The following is a 22,762-nucleotide window of genomic DNA, read 5'->3' as shown; positions in this document are numbered from 1 at the left end:
CCTTGATACAAAAATAAGACTAAGACATCACAATTAAAGAAAACTACAGCAAACAGTATATTTAATGGTGACTGAATAAAAGCTTCTTTGCTAAGATCAGAAACAATACAAGGAGATCTACTCTCATCACTTCAATTCAGCATTGTACTTGAAATGCTGACCAATGCAATTAGGCAAGAAAAATAAGTGGAAGACATTAGATTGAAAAGGATGATGCAGTCCCTAGTGTGATTCTGTCCTGCATGGCTGTTCTGCAGAGCAGTAGTTTTTTCTCTCTGTCTGCCTTCTCTCCCACCTAAGTGCATGCCACCGCTCCATGGAAGATTTGATGGACATGGACATGAGCCCCCTGAGACCCCAGAACTTCTTTTCCATTGTGAACTAAAGGCTGACAAAGATTCTCTCTTTAAGGTAGATAATGACGAAAATGAGCACCAGTTATCTTTAAGAACAGTCAGTTTAGGGGGCTGGTGTAAAGGATGAATTGCACATTGTTGAAGCAGAGGCAATGAATTATGAGGGCAGTCCAATTAAATTATCATTGGCAACTTTGAAAATGTCTGTACAGCCTATGGTTTCCCTTGGGGGTTTTGAGATAATGCCACTTATTGTCTTATGGTTGAAGTATGGCTCAGGGCCTGTGCATATTAGTGGACAGCACTTAGTAGCTGTGGAGAAAGATGCAGAATCAGTAGATGAAGAGGAGGATGATGTGAAATTCTTAAGTATGTCTGGAAAGCAATCTGCCCCTGGAAGTGGTAGCAAGCTTCCACAGAAAAAGGTAAAACTTGCTGCCAATGAAGATGACAATAACAATGATGACGATGATGAGGAGGAGGAAACTGAAGGAAAAGCTCCAGTGAAGAAATCTGTATGAGATACTCCAGCCAAATTGCACAAAAATCAAACAAGAATGGAAAAGACTCAAAACCATCAACACCAAGATAAAAAGGCCGAGAATCCTTCAAAAAACAGGAAAAAACTCCTAAAACACCAAAAGGACCTAGTTCTGTAGAAGACATTAAAGCAAAAATGCAAGCAAGTATAGAAAAAGGTGGTTCTCTTCCCAAAGTGGAAGCCAAGTTCATCAGTTATGTGAAGAATTGCCTCCAGATGACTGACCAAGAGGCTATTCAAGATCTCTGGCAGTGGAGGAAGTCTCTAAGAAAATAGTTTAAACAGTTGGTTAAAATTTTCTTACTTCATTGCCATAACAGTTGATATTTGGCTGTCCTTTTTATAGTGCAGAGTGAGAATTACCCTACAGTGTTTGATAAATATCATTCAGGTTCCGCTGACAAGAATGTGCTGTCCAAAAATGCCTGTTTAGTTTTTAAGATGGAACTCCACACTTTGCTTGGTTTTAAGTATGTATGGAATGTTATGATAAGACATAGTAGATGGTGGGGAGACAAAAATATACCTGTGAAATAAACTCAATATTTTAATAAAGTAAATTTTAAAAGGATGATGCAAAATTCTATTTGCAGGTGACATGACCATCTATGTATAAAATCCTATGAAATCTGAAAAAAAAAAAGCTACTAGAACTAAGAAGTGATTTCTACAAAATTGCAAGATAGAAAAGATTGATATACAAAGTCAATTGTATTTTTGTAAACTGATATAAAATCAAACAATCAAAAATTGATGATAGGAAACAAATCTATTCACAGTAGCCTCCAAAATATAAAGCACTTAGGGAAACATCTGATAAAATGTATGAAAGACTGAAAACTAAAAAAAAATTGCTGATAATTAAAGATCTAATAAATGGAGAGATATATTATGTTCATGTATCAGAAGACTCAACATTGTTAAGATGACAGTTCTACCTAAATTGATCAGTAGATCAATGCAATCTCAATCAAAGTTATAGCAGACTTTTTTCTTTTTTTAAGAAATTGTCAAACTCATTCTAAAGTTCATATGGAAATTCAAAGAAAGGGCATAGTATAGCCAATAACATCTTTGGAAAATACTAAATTTGCAAGGCTACAATTATTGCAAGAATTGTTATGACGTTACAGTAATCAAAACAGTGTAGTATTGGTGTAACAATGGGAAAATCAACCCATGTGACAAAATAAAGAATTTAGAAATACACCTACATATAAGCAGACAACTAATTTTAGAAAAGGGTACAAAGGCAATTCAGTGGACAACAGAGTCTTTCCCAACAAATTTTACTAGAAGAATTGTACATCTGTATGCAATAATAATAATAACAACAACAATAAATGATCCATACCTCCTACCACATGTAAAATTGGCTCAGAATGAATCATAGGCCTAAATGTAAGTCATAAAACCATAAAGTATAGGAGGACACATTTATAACCTTGGGTTATGCAAAGATTTCTTAGATACAACTCCAAATTCATCAATTGGTTCTTTTTATGGCTCATTCTTTTCATGTTGTAATGATTCTTAAAATAACTAGCAACAGAGAATAGAAACATACCTATCTTTTTAATATCCATTTCAAAATGCCCAATACATAGTAAATTCTCAGTATATCTTTGAAAATGAAAAATGAATGCCACAGGATTTACTTGTCAGTTGACTGAATAGCTGCTAATATCACATTACTTTTTTGTAATGTTCTGAGATTTGGGGAAAGTAACATTCGGTGTACTAAAAATTAATCTTTTTCTGGTTTCCTCCTTGGAGTTTATATAAGCTGAAATGTGATTTCTTTTTAAGTATAATTTATTGTTTACTTTGTTTTCTGTCCTTTTGTTAATGTTAACTTATTTTATAACAATGTTTTTCTTAAAGGGAACTTTGTAATAAAACTCTACAGTTACACTTTTCATGTCACTGTTTGCATTTCAGTATTTTTCAAAATGTTTTAAATCTAAGTATATATAGTTGCTTGCAAATATGAAGGATTAACATTTTAGAATATTTTCTTCTACATTTTTGCTGCATATTAAAATGTTATGATACTGCTGCATATATAATATTTTAACTTAATATTGACACAAACATTTCCCATTTTTAACAGTTTTTTGCAAACATCAGCTCTAATAGCTATCTAAGTTTTTGTAATTTAGTCATACCATAATTATTTATTTATTCTAGTTTTAGACATTTATATTGTTTCATTTTCTTCCTGTTTTAAATAAGAAGGGGATGAATATGTGAGCATTAAATTCTTTATTTCAAATTATCATATCTCTTTAGAATAAATCCCTATAAATACAAGTACTACATTAAAAAATTATAAATGTTCTTGAAGGTTTTGATTTATGTTACCAACTTTTTTCTCCTGAAGGAGCTTTATGAATTTGAATTCTCATATACAGTTCATTTCATCATCATTCCATGATTTTTTTCTTTTTCTTTTAAATGGTAGTGGTTTTCTTACTAGGGAATTGATGCTCCTTTCTCCTGAAATAACAATGATAACACAGAATTCCATAAGGAAAATAATTCTACAAGGTTTCAGTTCATAGAAAGATAATCACTATTTTGCAAATCTCTGATTGAGTCTGATGCGGGGTGGGTGGGGAGGGGAGGAAGTTGAAGCAAAGCATGGCAAAACCTCCAATTATTGTAACATACCCTGGTGGTTCTTTGAGTAAATTGCTAGACTATCATGAATTTGCTGATTTAAACGTGTCTTTATAAAGGAGTGCTGTTGACTTAAAGACTATTACAGGAGACCTTGGTGCCATTGTGGTTAATTACATATTCACATGTTCAAAAGCTGTGCTCTTTATTTAGTTTACTCCAATGGATTTAAGTCTACCGTGTAAACAGGGCTCAGGACTTAAGAAACTCTTGTTTCTCTTTTTAAGTGGTAAAATATTTAAAGTAAATTCATGCTTAGGGATTGAGATGAGCTCTGTGATTTGTCTTACACTGAATATAACCCACCTTTATTAATTAATGTATGTGAAAATATTTCCTTGGAATTCAGTCCTTAAACAAACAGCAACACAGTTTTATTCAGGAAGAATGTGAAAGCTTTTTAACTGGCTGTTAAAGGTTGTATCAGAATGAATAACATATTAAACACTGAGCACTTTAATGTTTAGTAAAGTAAGAAGTTTAATTAAAAGTTGCCTCCTAGATAAACTAATTAAAAGGAAAAAACAATAGCCATTAATAAACTTCTTCATAAAAAGTTACCATCCTAAAGGATCTTCTATGTATGGAAAAACATCTTTCTTTCTCATTATTGGAGCTACCTTTTAAAAGCTGTTCATTATGTGTCATGCACTGTGCTTGGATATATGAGGGTACTTCGAAAAGTTCATGGAAAATAGAATTAAAGGATGATATGAATATTTTCATGAATTTTTAAAAATACTTTTCATATTATGTCATTGAATCCTCACAGTTACCTTATTTTTATTTGTTTGTTTGTGACCGGTAAGGGGATTGTAACCTTTGGCGTGGTGTCGCCCGCACTGTGCTCAGCCAGTGAGCAGCATGCCGGCCATCCCTATGTAGGATCCGAACCTACGGCCTCGGTGCTCCCAGCGCGGCACTCTCCCAAGTGAGCCACGGGGTCGGCCCTCACAGTTACCTCATTGAGGATAATAACATTATCCTGATTTTACAAACAAGAAAACAGATTTTCAAAGAAAGTAAATCCTCAAGGTAAGTCTAACATTCAGACTCCTTATCAAACTCACATACCTCCTCAGAAATCTAGATAGCTTAAAGAAACCTGTCACATAGAGTTGTTCATAACGTAGTTACTCAGAAGAGGCACTTATTGGCTAACTAATTAGCAACTTGAAAATGTACCTATTCTTTCAGTTAACAACAGTCCCATTTTTAAAAGAATGTATGAAGTTTAAAAGAGAAAAAGCAAGAGAGAAGTTCAAAACTCCGTATTTTGCATATCTTCTCTTAATAAACTTTAGTAATAGAGTTCTTATTACATTTTTCTCTTTCACCCCAACACTCCATCATGCACGTGTACATAACAGTGAGCCAGAAATCAAGACAAAACTTTCTGCTGGCATTTATACCACTGGAAATTTGAAACATGTTTTATTCTCTCTCAAGAGTAACCAATGCCAGATTAGATACCTTTCACTCTTTTCAAAACCTGACATTGATTCAAAGATAAGTCTTTCCCTCTCAGGGTAACTGTTGTGAGACACTGCCATTTGACATGAGAAAAACAATTAAAGACTTTCATAAAATTAAAATGGTCAAAAGAGAATGTCATATGTGCCCATTTTGGAAACCAAAATGGTTAACTTATAAAAAAAGAGATATTTTAATGTGTTAGTTTCTACTTTTCCTTTGACTGAATGTAAAAAAAAAAAAAAAAGATACGTGCATCAATCCTCAAATATCCTCAAATCTCTATTACTTCAGGAGAAATTGCCATAGGAAATAAAAATAATTTTTTGCCATTTTTGTTACAAAATATGATGACATCTCACTTTGAAAGATGTTATACATTTTTGCCTTTTTGTCTTCTATCTTTTGCCCTGCTAGAGTGTGTCTTCCGGAGCTTTTATTAAAAGTGTTCCAATTAAAAAGCTGAGTGAGTAAAAAATGGCTTCCATTCACAACAAGGATTCTAAAGAAGAGGTAAATTTGGTAAATCAGTTCCTCCCTGGCTCCTTGCCATTCACATCTTTTGGTTTTGAAACTCATTTCTTTGTGAGCATAAGGTGGTTGTTATGAGGTGTTGTCAGGCCTCTGACAGGGTTATTGTGCATGGTGGAAGGTGCTAAGTTTTTGATCAATGTCTTCAAAGTCAAAGGTTGGAAAATAATAGATGCACATCAAACCCCAGTGCCATAATGCAGAAACATTGAACTCTTTCAGGTGGCCCCAGGGAATGACTTAATTCTCATGTTGAGCTTTACCATAATTAGTCATTTATAATGGTGTAGTGAGATTTATGTGAAGACATACAACTTGAGATTCATTATCAGATGAGGTTCAGAAAATCATTACCAGAAGAAAAATAAAGAAGCTTATCTATTTATTGATGTTTCTCCTCCCCATTTTTTCTGAATCTCTGATTGCATTTATGCTCCTAAGATATCTTTCATTGGCTCAATATCTTTATGTTATTAAGATAGTCCATGTTTAATTTTTTAGGCCATTCATGAGATTATTTTATGATATCCTGCCTAATAGATAAAGTTACTGACCTTCAACCTTTTTGTTGTACTTTTCTCTATATTCTTAGTACTTTTTAAAAAAATCTTAAGCATTTACAATTGCTTTAAAATTTGGGTGCTTTTTTTGGGGTTTTTTTTTCCTTCTAGAACACAAAGTTATTGGTAGCATCTATGATGATAAAGCCATTTTATTCACATATTCATACAACTAGCACAATTAATATATATATATCTAAATATATGATTTTTTAAAGAAACCATAGAGTCACAGGTGGAAAATACACAATACAATAAAACGTCAAATAAATCCATACTTAAAAGTTAAATGTGCCATATGTTACTCTAATACTGAGGCACAATGGGGTGCACTAAGAAACTCATTAAGTCAATGGAAATAGCAGCTGGGCGCTACACAGACGTCTATTCACTTCACGTTTGAAATAGAAAAACGGAAAAATAGTAGACACATTCCATTTTCTGTCAGGTTTCAACTGATGATGTTAGCATAGAGTCAGAGCAATGCAAAATATGAATGTGTGTTTCCTCTCAGTGTCGAATTTGATAAACTTCATTTTGATAGCCTTTGCTTATTTTTCCCAGTAAAGACAAAAATGTCTATCTCCTCTTGCTTTTTGGGTTATTCTTATAAAAAATTAAAGCTTTCCCAAAGTACCTAAACAGTCCAATAGAGCATGCAGCAGTTAAGACTTGACCATGATAAAAATGACTTAAGCAGTAAAGAAAGTCAATATGTCTGGTTTGATTTTATGGACTTCAGAGTGAAATATATGTTATGATAATATAAATCACTCCAACTAAAGTTTTGTGTGATTTGGGGAAAAAAATCTTTGTTTTCAAGGCATTAGTTTTCTGTAAAATGTAGTCTTATATGGTTTTCTAAAAAATGTCAATCATTTTAAGAAACTGATGACAGCTATGAGAATCTGAACATATACAACATAAGAATGAAATTTTACATAGCATTTCAAGCACACCTTGAGATTAGCAGCCATAAATTAAAGGGTTCCTAAGTCCCTTCCTAGTTTAAATTTCTATTATTCTATCAACATGAAACCTCCTAACTCATAAAGCACATATGCAAAGCCGAGACCAAGTCTCTAAAGTCTACAGTGGAAGAAATTTAACACAGCATCATCGAATGTTAGAGTTTGAAATGTCCTTAGCATTGATTAGTTTTCTTTGTTGGTGGATTACAATTAATAATATCTATATTTATGTTTTAAGAAAAAGAATTTCTAAAACAGAATGAGAAAAAATCCTAAAGAAAGTAACAACCAGCCATTTTCATTTAATAACAATAATTTATATTCTTGTATTCATAATCTTTTTACATCATCTTCAAAATTTCCATTGAGTGGAGAAATGTTTAACAACTAAGAAACAAAATAAATATGCTTTCCCTACTTGGTACTCACCACACTGCAAATGTGAAACTCTTCAGAGATCATTTAAGTTTTTATTCATCAATAATTAATTCAAAAGCACAAAGTTTCAGTTGTAAAGGAAAAATCCACAATATTATCAATAATGGCTACAACTATTTGAAATCTTAAAACAGGTTGAGTGAGGTCCTACACTCTTTAAAATTCCAAGCTTCTCAAGGGTTCCCTCTTAATGTTTTCTGTATTTATAGTATTTTTAAAAATTAGTTGAGTGGTGTGAACTTTTAGACATTACCCTAAATTATTTGAGCTTGTGTATTTTTAAAATTATGTTTAACTTTTATTTTATCTGGGGACAGTTTCTGCCCGTTCAAATGCCTGCTCTCCTCTTCAATGAAATGAAAAGTCTATCGGGCTTCTCACACTGTCAGATGGAGAGACATGTCTTTATGTCAACGGTTTCTGAGATTGTCAGGTTCTCAACAGAACTACGAACATTTGAAATTTGATTTTGAGTGGAAAGCAAAAGGCGAAATTCTTATGAAAAAAAAGCAGGCATTCTCTCTTTTTGCTGTATCTGTAGTCTTTCACTCTTGACTGACTCCTTGTCATAAGCCACCAACATGCTATCTTGGGTTTGTGCTCTTGCAAAGTTCTCCTTTACCCCCTAACATACCATTCCTTTTTACCTCACTCCTTCACAGCCAAATCTCAGAAAGAGTTGTCTACATACTTTGTTTTTCACTTCCTTTCTTTTTTTTCTCTAGTGGAGAATGTAACATTTCATTACCTTTGTATTTCATTATATATGTATGACTCTTGTTTTGTGATACCAGTCGCTCCCACAGACATCAGAGTACATGCATCCCTAAAACAAAATGAAAGAATGACTTACCAAATTTATTTCAGTTACCAGTACAATTTTTAAAATGTACCTTACAAAAACTATGTTAGAGCAGCTTAAACAATACCATATTGAGATCCATTAAAGGAATTAAAAATAACAAGTAAAGTATACGAGGTGGAAGGTGAGAATGGTTGTGACCATAGACAGAAAGGCACAGTCATGAATGCCTTTTTGCTTTGAATGTCTCATTGCTAGCCAATTTTACTACTTGTGTTGCTATCAAGCAGCAGTACTTTATTCATTGGCTACTGTAATATTTAGTAATGGCATTATTGATATTACTCATCAATGTGATTATACTATATCCCTCAACTACTTATGCAGTTTGAGGTTTTACAGTCCCTTCTTGTCAATATTTTTTTTGTAGTTTTATAAATATATTTTATATACACGGTGTATGTGTGCATATATTTGTTGGTGTATATATATACATATATATGAGGTACTCCAAAAATTTTGTGGAAAAATAGAATTAAAAGATAATGCAAATCTTTCCATGCATTTTTTTTACTTTATTTTATTTATTTTTTATTATGAATATTCAGGAGATCCAAAGCTGATTGTCACCCCTCGTGCTCATGATATGAGGGCCAGATTCATATCAGCAGCACACCCATTACCAGAAATTGATTTTATACCCTGTGTCCCCCACACAATAATTCCCAACCTCCCTCTCCCTCCCCCTTTACCCCCCACTCCACTTTGTAGCTCTCTGCAAGTCCAATGCAGTACTGTGGTCTTTCTTTCCTTCCTTCTTTCTCTCTTATCTCCCACGTATGAGTGAGCACATGTGGTATTTATACCTCTGTGCTTTGCTTATTTCAATCAACATAAGTTTCTCCAGGCTCATCCATGTTGTTGCATATAAGTACCGCGCGCTAACCGATTGCGCCACTGGAGCTTCCTCCATGTTGTTGCAAATGGGAGTATGTCATTCTTTTTTATGGCACAGTAGTATCCCATGATGTATATATACAACAGTTTCCTTATCCAATCATCCATCAATGAACATTTAGGTTGGTTCCATGTCTTGGCTATTGTAAACAGAGCTTTGATGAACACGGGAGTGCAGTTATCCCTTCAACATGCTGATTTCCGTTCCTCTGGGCATATACCCAGAAATGTGATTGCTGGATCATATGGAAGATCTATCTGTAGTTGTTTAAGAAACCTCCATACTGTTTTGCATAGTGGGTGTACTAATTTACACTCCCACTAACAGTGTAGGAGTGTTCCCTTCTCTCCACACCCTCGCCAGCATTTGTTATTCTCCATCTTTTTGATAATAGCCAGTCTAACTGGGGTGAGGTAATATATCAATGTAGTTTTAATATGCATTTCCCTGATGACTAGTGATGTTGAGCATTTTTTCATGTACCAATTGGCCATTTGTATGTCCTCCTTTGAAAAATATCTATTCAGCTCCTTTGCCCATTTTTTAATTGGGTCATTTTTTTTTTTTTTTACTGTATAATAATTGCTTGAGTTCTATGTATATTCTGGATATTAATCCCTTGTCGGATGCATAGATAGCAAAAATTTTCTCCCATGCTGTAGGTCATCTTTTCACTCTGTTGATTTTTTCCTTTGCTGTGCAGAAGGTTTTTAGTTTGATGTAGTCCCATTTGTTTATTTTTTCTTTTGCTGCTTGTGCTTTCAGGCTCATGTTCATAAAGTTTATGCCCAGGGCCGAGCTGTGGCGCACTCGGAAGAGTGCGGCGCTGGAAGTGCGGCGACGCTCCCGCCGTGGGTTCGGATCCTATATAGGACCAGCCTGGCTGAGTGCCGGTCATGAAAAAGGCAAAAAAAAATAATAATAAAGTTTATGCCCAGACCTAGTTGCTAAAATGTTTCACCTATATTTTCCCTTAGTAATTTTACAGTTTCATGATCAAGTGGGATTCACCCCAGGGATGCAAGGATGGTCCAACATATGAAAGTCAGTAAATGTGATATATCACATCAACAAATTCAAGGACAAAGACCATATGATTTTCTCGACAGATACTGAAAAACCATTTCACAAAATTCAACATCCCATCATGATAAAGACTCTCAACAAATTAAGTATAGAAAGAAAGTATCTCAACACAATAAAAGCCATTTATGACAAGCCCACCACCAGTATCATTCTGAATGGGGAAAAATTGAGGGCCTTTCCCTTAAGAACAGGAATAAGACAAGGATGCCCACTCTCACCACTTGTATTTAACATAGTACTGGAGGTACTAGCCAGAGCAATCAGGCAAGAGAAAGAAATAAAGGGAATCCAGATTGGAAAAGATGAAGTCAAACTTTCTCTATTTGCAGATGACATGGTACTATATGCAGAAAAACCTAAGGATTCTGTAAAAATCTCTTAGAGCTAGTTAATAACTTCAGTAATGTTGCAGAATACAAAATAAATGTCCCCAAATCAGTTGGATTTATATACTCAAATAATGAATTAGCAGAAAGAGAAATAAAGAAAGTAAGCCCATTTACAATTGTCACACAAAAAGTGAAATATCCAGGGATCAGTTTAACCAAGGAGGTGAAAGGCCTCTACAATGAGAACTACAAACTACTTCTGAAAGAAATTAAAGATGATGCAGAATGATTGAAAGATATTCCATGATCTCGGATTGGAAGAATTAACATTGTGAAAATATCTATACTACCCAAAGCGATCTACAGATTCAATGCAATCCCCATCAAAATACCAATGACATTCTTCACAGAAATGGAAAAAACAATCTTACTTTTCATATGGAACAACAAAATAGCCCAAATAGACAAAGCAATCCTGAGCAAAAAAAATAAATCCAGAGGTTTGCACTACCTGACTTCAAATTATACTACAAAGTTACTGTAACCAAAACAGTATGGTATTGGTATAAAAACAGATATTCAGACCAGTAAGTAAAATTGAGAACCCAGAAATCACCCCTCAGGCTTACAGTCATCTGATATTGGACAAAGGCAACAAAAATCTACATTGGGGAAAAGATTGCCTCTTCAACAAGTGCTGGGAAAACTGGATATCCATATGCAGAAGAATGAAACTAGATGTACGTCTCTCACCATACACTAAAATTAACTCAAAATGGATTAAAGACTTAAGTATAAGACCTGAAACTTTGTCAGTATTGTAATGAGTTAACTGCATTTGATCTGGCTCCACTATTTACGATGGTACTCCTATCAAAGTTGCCTAACCTATCCAACTATTGATTTCCTCAACTTTAAAACAGGTAGGGATGAAATGTTTTTGCTTTTGTTTTCCAATGGGTGTTTTTGAAGATTAAATAAGATAAAGTATATAAAGCACCTTGAATTTAATATGTCTTCTATTGCTGTCCCTTGAGGCAAAAAAGAAGAGAGAGAGAGAGAGAAAATTTCAATTTTCTACAATTGGTGACTCAATTTTTAAAGGGATATTCCCCCCAAAATCATAATGTAGAAATTACTTCTTTTGTTTCTTCAAGAGTAATGAACTGGCGTATAATTTGCCTTGCAGGAACTTCTGTGGTTCAGCCTTTATTTCATCAGCTTTTGAACTATTTTCATGCCTAACATGACAGATTTTTTTTCATAAGTTCCCACAAAACCTCTCTAGAGGCCTTTTCAGCCAGCTAGCTATATTTTTAGTCCATATGCTCTTATATCACTCATCTCCAATCACTTTCTCCTAGTATCTGAAAACTGATCATAATTCAATTTTAAAAATTTAGAAATCAAAAAGGAACCAAACAGTCTGAAAAAAAAAAAAAAAAAAAAAAACACTAGATGGAAAATGTAGGGAATATTTCAGGTTGATATTTTACAACTTGTTTACTGCTGCTTATTTGCAAGTAATGGTGATTCAAAGAATATAAATAAATCCAATTGGAAGAGAAGACTTGTCCACTAAATATCAGGCATTCCAAAGCTATTGAAGGCCCATTGGTTTTCTTTATAGTATTTAATTCTGTAACACAAAACAGGAATTTTTAACTTTCTGGCAGAAAACTTTTTCTTTTTCTTTTTTTTTTCTGTTGTTGTTGTTTGGTTTTTTTGTTTGTTTTTTTTTTTTTGTGACCGGTAAGGGGTTCACAACCCTTGGCTTGGTGTTGCCCACACCGCGCTCAGCCAGTGAGTGCACCGACCATCCCCATATAGAAACCGAACACACGGCTGGAGCGCTGCTGTGCTTCCAGCGCTGCACGCTCCCGAGAGAGCCATGGAGTCGGCCCAGAAAACTTTTTCAAAATAGAAAACTAACATATAAAATTTTGCACACATTTTCAGTGGGTTTCAAGGACCCTCTGAAGTCATTCTATGAATCTCTATGATTACACTGACAGCCGATTTAAAAATCTTGATTGGGAATATTACAGTATACCTGAAAGTTGTCCTATTCTTTGTTTCAGGTTTGTAATTTTCCATAGACAAATAAGTAGTTTGCATGGTACAAATATCTGCACATGGGCAGATGTATCCCCCTCCCCAGGCATATTCATCAACTTATCAAACATTCATGTGTGCACACACAGGAGTCTGTACATTAACTCTCCACCCTGAGCATCCCCCTGGTAAAACAGACTGAGAGGCAGTCCACCACATTGCTTAGATATACTTAAATGCAAATAACCTTAGTAGACACTCTAGTGGTGCTGTGATTATAGTCTCTTATTCCCAAGACTTAGGATGAGTACATTTCCAAGATTCCAAATATTCTTATTAAATTTCCATCAAGAGTTCACCCCCCTGGAGTCCTGTTCTGCTATACTAACCCTCAAACAGGTCATCAGTAACAATCTCAACTACCAAGAGAACACACCAGCAAAATTATTGATGGCTATATTTGTCATGAATGTTACATACCTAATTTCTAGTTCTTATAACAGCTCTTCAAAGTAGGAATTATTGTTACCATTTTACAGGTGAGGAAATGAGGCCTTAGAGATACTGCCCAGTACCAAACACCAAACACATAATTTCCATTACACCACAGCCAAACAAACTAACTAAAAATAGCTTCTTTGAAAATTATTTTCTGGATGTGCACCTCAAAAACTTACATACTCAAGTCAAATGCGCTTAGTATCTACTAAAGTAATACATGTGAAAGATAGAGTATAAAATACATTCTCTCTCAGTCATGGTTAGCTAGCATGACCATGTCTTCTCTGGACATCTTTCAAAATCAGTAAATTGCAGCTACTGTTTCAGACTTGCAACAGTGTCTTAGGCTGCCACATTGTTATTTTAAGCAATTGCCTCTATTTCTGCACATCAATTGCTCATGCACTCAGGTCTAGCTCCCTCATCTGTTCCTCCTTCCCCCCTCTCTGACCACCACACCTCCACCTCTTCACTAAATGACAGACTGACAGACATGGCTAAGTGTACCTTGTTTAAACATCTGCTTTATTACTGATGAGTGACTGCCCTATGTGTAGGCAGGGTTTTTTCTTATCTTTCACTCAGGAATTCAGATGGTCTGATTAGAAAGCTGAACTGCTTGGAGAATCCTGACAGATGCCTCTTGCTTTCTTTTAAGACCACCATGAATGCTTAGACATTCCACTCAGACAATTTTCAGTGGTGGAATACCTGTCTATTTAGGTACCTGGCTCCGTCAAACATGCATTTAGCTGAGGAATCCCACTTGCAGATGAAAGGATTAGTTTTCTCCTGGGAAATAATTGGATAAGAACCATTTATTCTGCAAACATTATGAGCATGATAAGGGTCAGTTGCTGCAGTTGTGTAATGGAGTGACTGCTAAGAAGAATGACTATTGGCAGAACTAAAATGAAACCTGGAGGAACCTAAAGACAGAAAAAGGAAGACAGAAAGACCTAAATGTTATGTATAATTGAAAGTACAAGGAACAGCATAAGTTTCATGAAATAACCCATAGATCCTTTAAAATGTGCAACCATTTTAAAGCTTCTTTGGGAAAAAAATTTAAAACAAAGACTGGGGTTTAAATCAGGGATAATTTTGGATTTAGTGATATGGATAAACATAAATACGGAGTACAAAAATACATATTATTGCATCTACTTAAAATCTTTCAGGAAAGAAAAAAATAACTCGCTCCTACTTCATGTGCAAGGTTTACATTCTGCAAAACTTAGTTATATCAAAGAGTTCTAGAATATTGTAAAATTGAGGCTCTGGAGAAAGGAATCTGTTGTGGGAGGTGTTAACAGGAAATAAGCAAAGATGAAGCATAAAATGGGGAAAAATGGAGTCAGCAAATAACAAATTTTGATACTGCAAATTACATTAGGAGATTTTCTTTATCCCTTTCCTCAGCTAACCTTTCTACTACATTAAGTTCACGGGCTTTGATAAAGGTTATTTTCTCCACAAGTGACGCTCTTCCTCCAGAGCTTCCCTTATTTGTTTCCTCCATATTTATGTATGCAGTTTAAATGTCACCTCTCAGATACAGCTTCTCTAGCCACGCAATTTAAAGAGCCCCCAGCCACTCTCTATCATGTGACCCTGCTGCTGTTTAACTACTTTTCATTTTCTTGAATTTTTTAAAGTTTTTAATCTTTCATAAAACCTGTCTCATGATTATAAATAAACTGTGAACTTCTCAAGGATGAAGATGAGGTAAAATGCACCATTTACTAGTGTACAATTCAGTAAGTTTTGACAAATACATATTGTCGTGTAATCACCACCAGAATCCAGATATATGAATTTTTATCACCGTAAATATTTCTTCTTTTGGGGGACAGCTGGCTAGTCTGGGGATCTAAACCCTTCACCTTGGGATTATAACACCATGCTCTAACCAATGGAGATAACTAGATTTAAAGTAAGAGATAACTAGATTTAAAGTCTTAAATATAAGACCTGAAACAATACAACTCCTAGAAGAAAACATTAGAGAAACACTTCAGGGTGTAGGACTGGGCAAAGACTTTATGAATAAGACCTCAAAAGCCCAGACAACAAAAGAAAAAATACACAAGTGAGATTGCACCAAACTAAAAAGCTTCTGCACAGCAAAGGGAAGAATCAACAGAGTGAAAAGACAACCTACAGAATGGAAGAAAGTATTTGCAAACAATACATCTGACAATAGATTAATATCCAGAATATACAAGGAACTCAATCAACTTAACAGTAATAATAATAATAAAACAAATCCCATTCAAAAAAATGGGCAAAGGAGCTGAATAGACATTTTTCAAAGGAAGACATACAAATGTCCAACAGGAACATGAAAAAAATGCTCAACATCACTAAGCATCAGGGTAATGCAAACTGAAACCACACTGAGCTATCATCTCACCCCAGTTAGACTGGCTATTATCAAAAAGACAGAGAATCACAAATGCTGGCAAGGATGTGGAGAAAGGAGAACACTTATAAACTGTTGGTGGGACTGTAAATTAGCACACCAATTATGGAAAACAGTATGAAGTTTTCTCAATAAACTACAGATAGAACTGATGTATGATCCAGCACTCCCAGTACTGGGTATATACCCAAAGGAATGGAAATCATCATGTTGAAGGGATACCTGAACTCCCATGTTTATCACAGCTCTATTTATAATAGCCAAGAGTTGGAACTAATCTAAATGTCCATTGATGGCTCTCTGCACCACTTTTTCCACCATGTGATACTCTGCTGTCGCTGTCACCACCACCAAGGCTCTCACCAGATGTATTCCCTGGACTTTGGACTTCCCAGTCTCAGAAACTAATCCATAAAGGGGCTGGATTCCATGTCTGGATTGATGTGCAAGAAAAGAAGCTGCATGAAAAGAAATAGGAAGCAGGAGGCAGACAACAGAACATCTTCCAAATTTGCTCAGATCTCCAAGGGGGGGTGAGGCAAGAAGAGGACAGCTCATGTCTGGGTTGCAAAAAACCCAAGCCCTGAAAACAAGCCTTTGGCATTCTCTCTCTCTCCCTTTCTCTCTCTCTCTCTCTCTTTTCTTTTTGGAGGGGAGGGAGGTTATATCCAATATTGTCTCCATCAGGATAAATTTCTAAAAGTAGAATTATTGAGTAAAAGGTTAGACACACACTTAAGGTAAAATGATTTCCAGCAACTTGTATTTCCACTTTTATTCAGTAGGAAATTCCAAAGAATAAAGTAGCCCCTGTCTTTAAAAAAAAAAATTAAAAAAAAAAAATATACATAGATGGACGACTGGATAAGGAAAATTATACACACACACACACACACACACACACACACACACACACACACACACACACACACACACACACACACAATGGAATACTACTCAGCCATAAAAAAGAATGAAATTCTGCCATTCAGAGCAACATGGATGAGCTTAGAGAAAATTATGTTAAGTGAAATAAACCAAGCACAGAAAGAGAAATACTGTATGTCCTCACTCCTAAGTGGGAGCTGAAAAATAAATAGAATAAAATAAAGTAAAATAAATAAATAAGTAAATAAGAAAAAGAGAGAACAATCACAACAATATGTTGAACTTTTAAAAGGAGACAACAGAGCTGTGGTTGCTAGAGTAGGGAAAGGGGAAGGAGGAGGGAGGCTAGCAAGAAATCAGTTGAGGATCACGAAGAATGGTCATGTTTTGTAATTATGAATATACTAATTGTCCTGATTTGATCATCACATATTACACACAGGTATTGATATTGAACTCTGCACCCCACAAATTCGTATACTCAATTATGTTTCAATATATAAAAAAAGATACAGTTTCCTCATGGCCATTTGCAGTCAACCCCCTACCCCCATTCCTATTCTCTGGCAACCAATTATCTGGTTAAGGTCCCTATAGTCTTGTCTTTTACAGAATGTCATGTAAAAAACAAAGTTGATAGAGCATGTAGCCTTTATGTCTGGTTTCTTGTACCTAACACAGTGCTTTTAAGATTTATGTATGTGGCTACGTGTACCAGTCGTTCTTTCCTTTTTATTGCTCAGTAACATTCTATTGCTGAGTAACATTCTATTGCTGAGTAACATTCTATTGCATCAATAAACCAAAATTTGTCTTTCCACTCACAGGTTAATGGACATTTCAGTTATCTCTGGTTTGAGGCTATTAAGAATAAAGCTGCTATAAACATTCTGTATGGATATTTGTGTGGACATCTGTTTTTATTCCTCTAGGATAATGACTTAGGAGTGGATTTTTGGTTCATTTTGGTGAATGTATGTTTAATATTAAAAGAAATTGCCAAGCTGTTTACTAAAAGGCTTATATTATTTATTATTCATTCCTACCAGTGATGTATGAGAGTTCCATTTGCTTTGTATCCTCACCAACAATTGGTATTCTCAGCCTGGTAAATTTTAGCTATTCTATTAGATTTTCAGTGAAATCTCATTATGATTTTAATCCACATTTCCTTAATGACTAATGATGTTAAGCATCTTTTTACATTTGTTCTTCATATGTCTTTGGTAAAGTATCTGTTCAAACTTTTGCTCATGTTTAGATGAATTGTCTTATTGACTTGAAACAACTCTTCATTCTAGATACAAGTCTCTATCAAGTAGGAGTTTAACAATGTTTTCTATTATCCTTTGGCTTGCCTTTATATTTTATTTGTAATTTCTTTTGAAGAACATAGAATTTTAATTTCAATGAAGTTCAATATATCAATTTTTCATTTATGATTTGAGCTTTTTATGACCCATCTATAAAATCTTTGCCTAATCCAAGCTCACAGAGATTTTTATGTTTTCTTCTATAATGTTTAGGGTTTTAATTTGTAAATTTGAGTCTATGATCCATACCAAGTTAATTTTTTGTATGATGCAAGGTAAAAGTTAAGACTTATTTATTTCTCATAATGATGCCCAATTGTTTCTGCACTATTTTTTTCAAAATATAATATTTTCTATATTGAGTTACCTTTGCTCCTTTGTTTAAGATCTCTTGACACTCAATGTATGGGCCTTTTTATGGACTCTCTACTCTAATCCATTGTTTATATGTATATCTGTACACAACACCATACCATCTTGATTACTGTAGATTTATAGTAAATCTCAAAATCAAGTAGTAAAAATTTTTCAAATTTGGTCTTTTACAAAATCATTTAGCCATTTAGGTACTTTGATTTTCCTATACATTTGTCAGTTTATATATATACATACATGTGTGTGTGTGCCTGCTAAACCTTGATTGGATTTGCACTGAATCTATAGATTAATTTGGGGACAATGAATATTTTAAAAATATTGAGGTTTTGGATCCATAATCATGGTGTGTCTCTCCATGCAAGTCTGAATTTTGTAATTTAGAAATTTTGCAAATTATTTACTTCAAATTAGTTCAAGGTTTTTGAAGATTTTTGGATAATATTTTAAAATTTCACTTTGCAAGTTTTGACATCATAATATAAAATACAATTGATTTTTATACTTAATTTGTATTCAACAACTTTGCTAATTTTACTCAGTTCTAGTAACATTTTTATAAATCCTTTGAGACCTTTTATATAGAAGTTGTCATTCTCAAATAGTAATGATTTTATTTCATCCTTTTCAAATATTTGGGCCTTTGATTGTTTTTTTATTTGTTTATTTATTTAGGGCTCATTATTTTGCCTAGGTCTCAATTTTTTTTGACATTTTAAGCTTTCAATAAATATTTGCTATTATTAATTAGTTTTAAATAAAGTAACAGTTATATACACATACTACATTTAGTTGCTTACAATGCTGATCAAGTGTCCTTAACAGTTTATAAAATTTCACATGTATACTCTCTAATACATTCATTTTTATGAATATTCATGAGATATAAAGCTAATTGTCACCCCTCGTGCCCATGATGTGAGGGCTCTAATATTGAATAGAAGTGATGAGAGCAAACATCCTTGGTTTCTTCTCAATCTTATGGGGAAAAGAATTTCTCATCTATCATCAAGTATATTGTTCCTTGTATGCTTTTTGTAAACACACTTTATTAGGTTCAGAAAGTTAGCTCTGCTGAGATTGTTTCCATGAATATATCTTGACTTTTGTCAAATTATTTTCCTTTATCTATTAGGAACCTTATTTTTAGTCTGTTGATGTGGTGAATTGCATTAATTGATTTAAAAATGTTGAACAAACCTTTATTTCTGAGGTAACTCCCACTTGGTTATGATTTATTATTTATTTCACATATTGGTGGATTTGATTTGATAATATTTCGTTAAAGATTTTGACAACAATATCAGTGGGAAATATTGGACTTTTTTCTTGTAATATCTTTGCCTGGTTTTGGTATCAGTTGAGAAGATTTCCCCATTCTATATTTTTACATAGGAGGTGAAAAGAGTTTACACAGGACAGGTATTAGTACAGCTTTAAATAATAGAATTCAACAAGGAGATCATTTTGTACAAGACAGGTATTGGGGAAATGGTCAGGGAGTTACCTACAAATCTAATATACTTAATAAATATAAGCCTGCTTAGGTTATCTGTCTCTTCTTAAATGAGCCTTGATACATATATTTCAAGAAATTTGTTCATTGTATCTACATTGTAAATTTATGAGCATTAAGTTGTTTATAATATCCCACCCCCTTTTTTTGAGAGTGAAAATAAATGATAGCATTTATTAAGCACTTACTAAGTGCTAAATACATACTTCATTTTACTTGGTCCTCACACCTCAATGGGATAGGTACTATTATTCTTCCCATTTTAAGGATTAAGAAACTGAGTCTTAAGGAGGTTGAGTAAATTTATGAGCATTAAGTTGTTTATAATATTCCCTTTTTATCCGTTTGTGTCTAACAGGTTCCTAGTAATTTATCTTCTCTTATTTTTTATACTGGTAACTTGCATCTTCTTTCTGTTTTCTTGATTTACCTAGCTACTTTTATCAACCTCTTTGGTATTGAATTTATTCCTTTTTTGAATTTGTGCATCAAATACTAACCACATGTCTATTTATGGAATTATTATAATCCAGCTTGTGTTTTAGTTGATTTATACAAATTTATCTTCTCCACCCGACTCTGAGCTGCCTGGGTGCAATGGTTATGTTATTAGAATAGTGTCTGTTATATGGTTAACGTTTCCTAAGAGACAACAGAATTCTGTTTTGGATAGCTTATGATCTTGAAATATCGTATGATTATTCCCCAAATGATACTTTCAACCTTAGGAGTTTCTTTTGAATAAGAACATACTTCTCTCAAAAAACCTCATGAAGGAAACTTCATCAAAGTGGTGGAAGAGACAATTCACAGAGCCACTCCTCCCGACATGTAACCAATTTACAACTATTAAAAATCAAAGACTGCCAACCTGGGACCACTGGAGCTGGGGAAAGAGGAGGAGAGAACTGCAGAGTTTCTGAGGGTGCATGAGGCCACAAAGAGAGAGAGTACAGGTATGGTGCCTATCGTTCTGACACCTGGCTGCTTCAGAGCCACAAAGGGTGCTTCTGAGCTATGCAGGTAAGGGGTGGGGGGTGGCTGTTGCACACTGATTAAAGCCAGAAAAAGTCACAACAGCACATTTTGAATAAACCTGCTTAGAGTTTGCAAGGGAGAGGACGGCTCTGAAGCATACCATAGCAGCCCACAGGACATAAAAGACCACTGTCTGGATTCCCCTGGGCCTACATAAGAGCAAGCAACCACAGCTGAGTAGAGACAGAAGCCACCCAGAGGCCAGTAAATTATTGTGAGAGATGTGAATATAGCCTGCTCCTTGGGAAGCTGCTGGAGTTCAGGAGAAAAGCTGACATGCTGTGGCAACAGTGGGCATAGTGAAGGCAGCTGGTCTCACTAGAAATCAGACAGGGCAATAAAACTGCAAGGGCACAATCTGCAGAAAAGACTCAGTCCCGAGCCAGAACTTCCACACAGCCCAGACCAGAAGCAATTAACAATCTACACAAAAAGCCTTCTCCATAGAATCAGCAACAAAGCAGCAATTTAGCTCAAGAACATAACTAAAATTCTGGTTCCCAAAGGAAGTTCTCCCAACTCAGGAACTAACCACAGGACAGCACATGATTTACCACACAAAGTCTAAGTGGTGGTGGTAGCTATTAATCCACAGTAGAATGGAAAAAAACCCACAGTCCAGAGACAAAGCTCTGGTAACCATCTATAAAACCTGAAAGAGGTAGCAATCTCCTCAAACATCCATGCATCTGTGTAATGACACAAAGATAGAGAAAGAACAGAGAAATATGTCATCACCAAAGAAAACAAAAAAAGCATGATCAATGAACACAGAGGAACAGCAGATCTATTAAATGTTTGACAGAGAATTCAGAATAACTCTCTTAACGATGTTTAGGGAGTCACAAGAAAATACAGATAGAAAATTAAATATCTAGAAAATAATTTAGGAGCAGGATGAGAAACTGGACAAAGGAATAGAATCAACTAAAAATATTTAGAATTTCTAGAAATTAATAGTACATTATCTGAATTAGAAAACCCACTAGTAAGCTCCAACAGCAGACTTAATCAAACAGAGGAAAGAGTGAGTGAGCTTAAAGATAAACACATGAAATTATTCAATTAGAAGAGCAAGAAGAAAAAAGAATAAGGAAAAATGAAACAGAAATACAGCAAATATAGGACTCCTTCAAGCAGAATAACCTTCATATACTTGTCATACCCAAAAGAGAAGAAAAAGGAAGAGACCTAGAAAGCATATTCAAAGAACTAATGACAGAAAAATGACAGCATGCAGGTACAAGAAGCTCAGAGTTTGCCAATCAAATTCAATCCAAAGAGGAACACCCCAAGACACATCATAATCAAAGTATTAAAACCAAAGATAAAGAGAGAATACTGAAAGCAGTAAGAAAGAAACGCATAACATTCAACAGGGCCCCAATACATCTCTCAACAGATTTCTTAGTAGAAACTCCATAGACGAGAAGAGAATGGAATGATATATTCAAAGTGCTGAAGGAAAATGACTGCCAGCCATGAATTCTGTATCCAGCAAAATTAACCTTCCAATATGAAGGAGAAATAAACTCTTTTCCAGGTAAACAAAAGTTAAGGAAATTTATCAACACTAGACCTTCCCTACAAGAAATTCTAAAGGGAGATCTTCAATCTGAAAGAAAATGACACTAAAGAGTAGCAAGAAAATATCTGAAGTTATATAACTCGTTAGTAAAATAAATATACAGACAACTCCAATTTTGTAAGGGTAGTGAATAAACCACTTATATTCTTAGTATAAAGACTAAAGGATAAACCCAACAAGACAATAACATATACAACAACCATATAAGAGTCAGACAATATTAAAAGACATAACTTCAAACAACAAAATTTTTTTAAAAATAGGGGAGAATGATGCCAAAGCATAGAGTTTTTGTTTGCATTTTCTTAGATATCAAAGTTCAATTACTGTGTATCA

At 34.5% G+C, this 22,762-nt stretch overlaps 1 pseudogene; it reads left to right on the top strand.

Annotated features, from left to right (window-relative positions):
• The first annotated feature begins 316 nt into the window (after positions 1-316).
• On the top strand, positions 317-1,173 carry LOC134365005 (nucleophosmin-like; annotated as a pseudogene).
• Positions 1,174-22,762: the final 21,589 nt, after the last annotated feature.

Source organism: Cynocephalus volans, chromosome 16, assembly GCF_027409185.1.
Source record: "Cynocephalus volans isolate mCynVol1 chromosome 16, mCynVol1.pri, whole genome shotgun sequence".
Classification (NCBI taxonomy): Eukaryota; Metazoa; Chordata; class Mammalia; order Dermoptera; family Cynocephalidae; genus Cynocephalus; species Cynocephalus volans.
The sequence above is the reverse complement of the archived record's forward strand: the minus strand, read 5'-3'. Positions and strand labels throughout refer to the sequence as shown.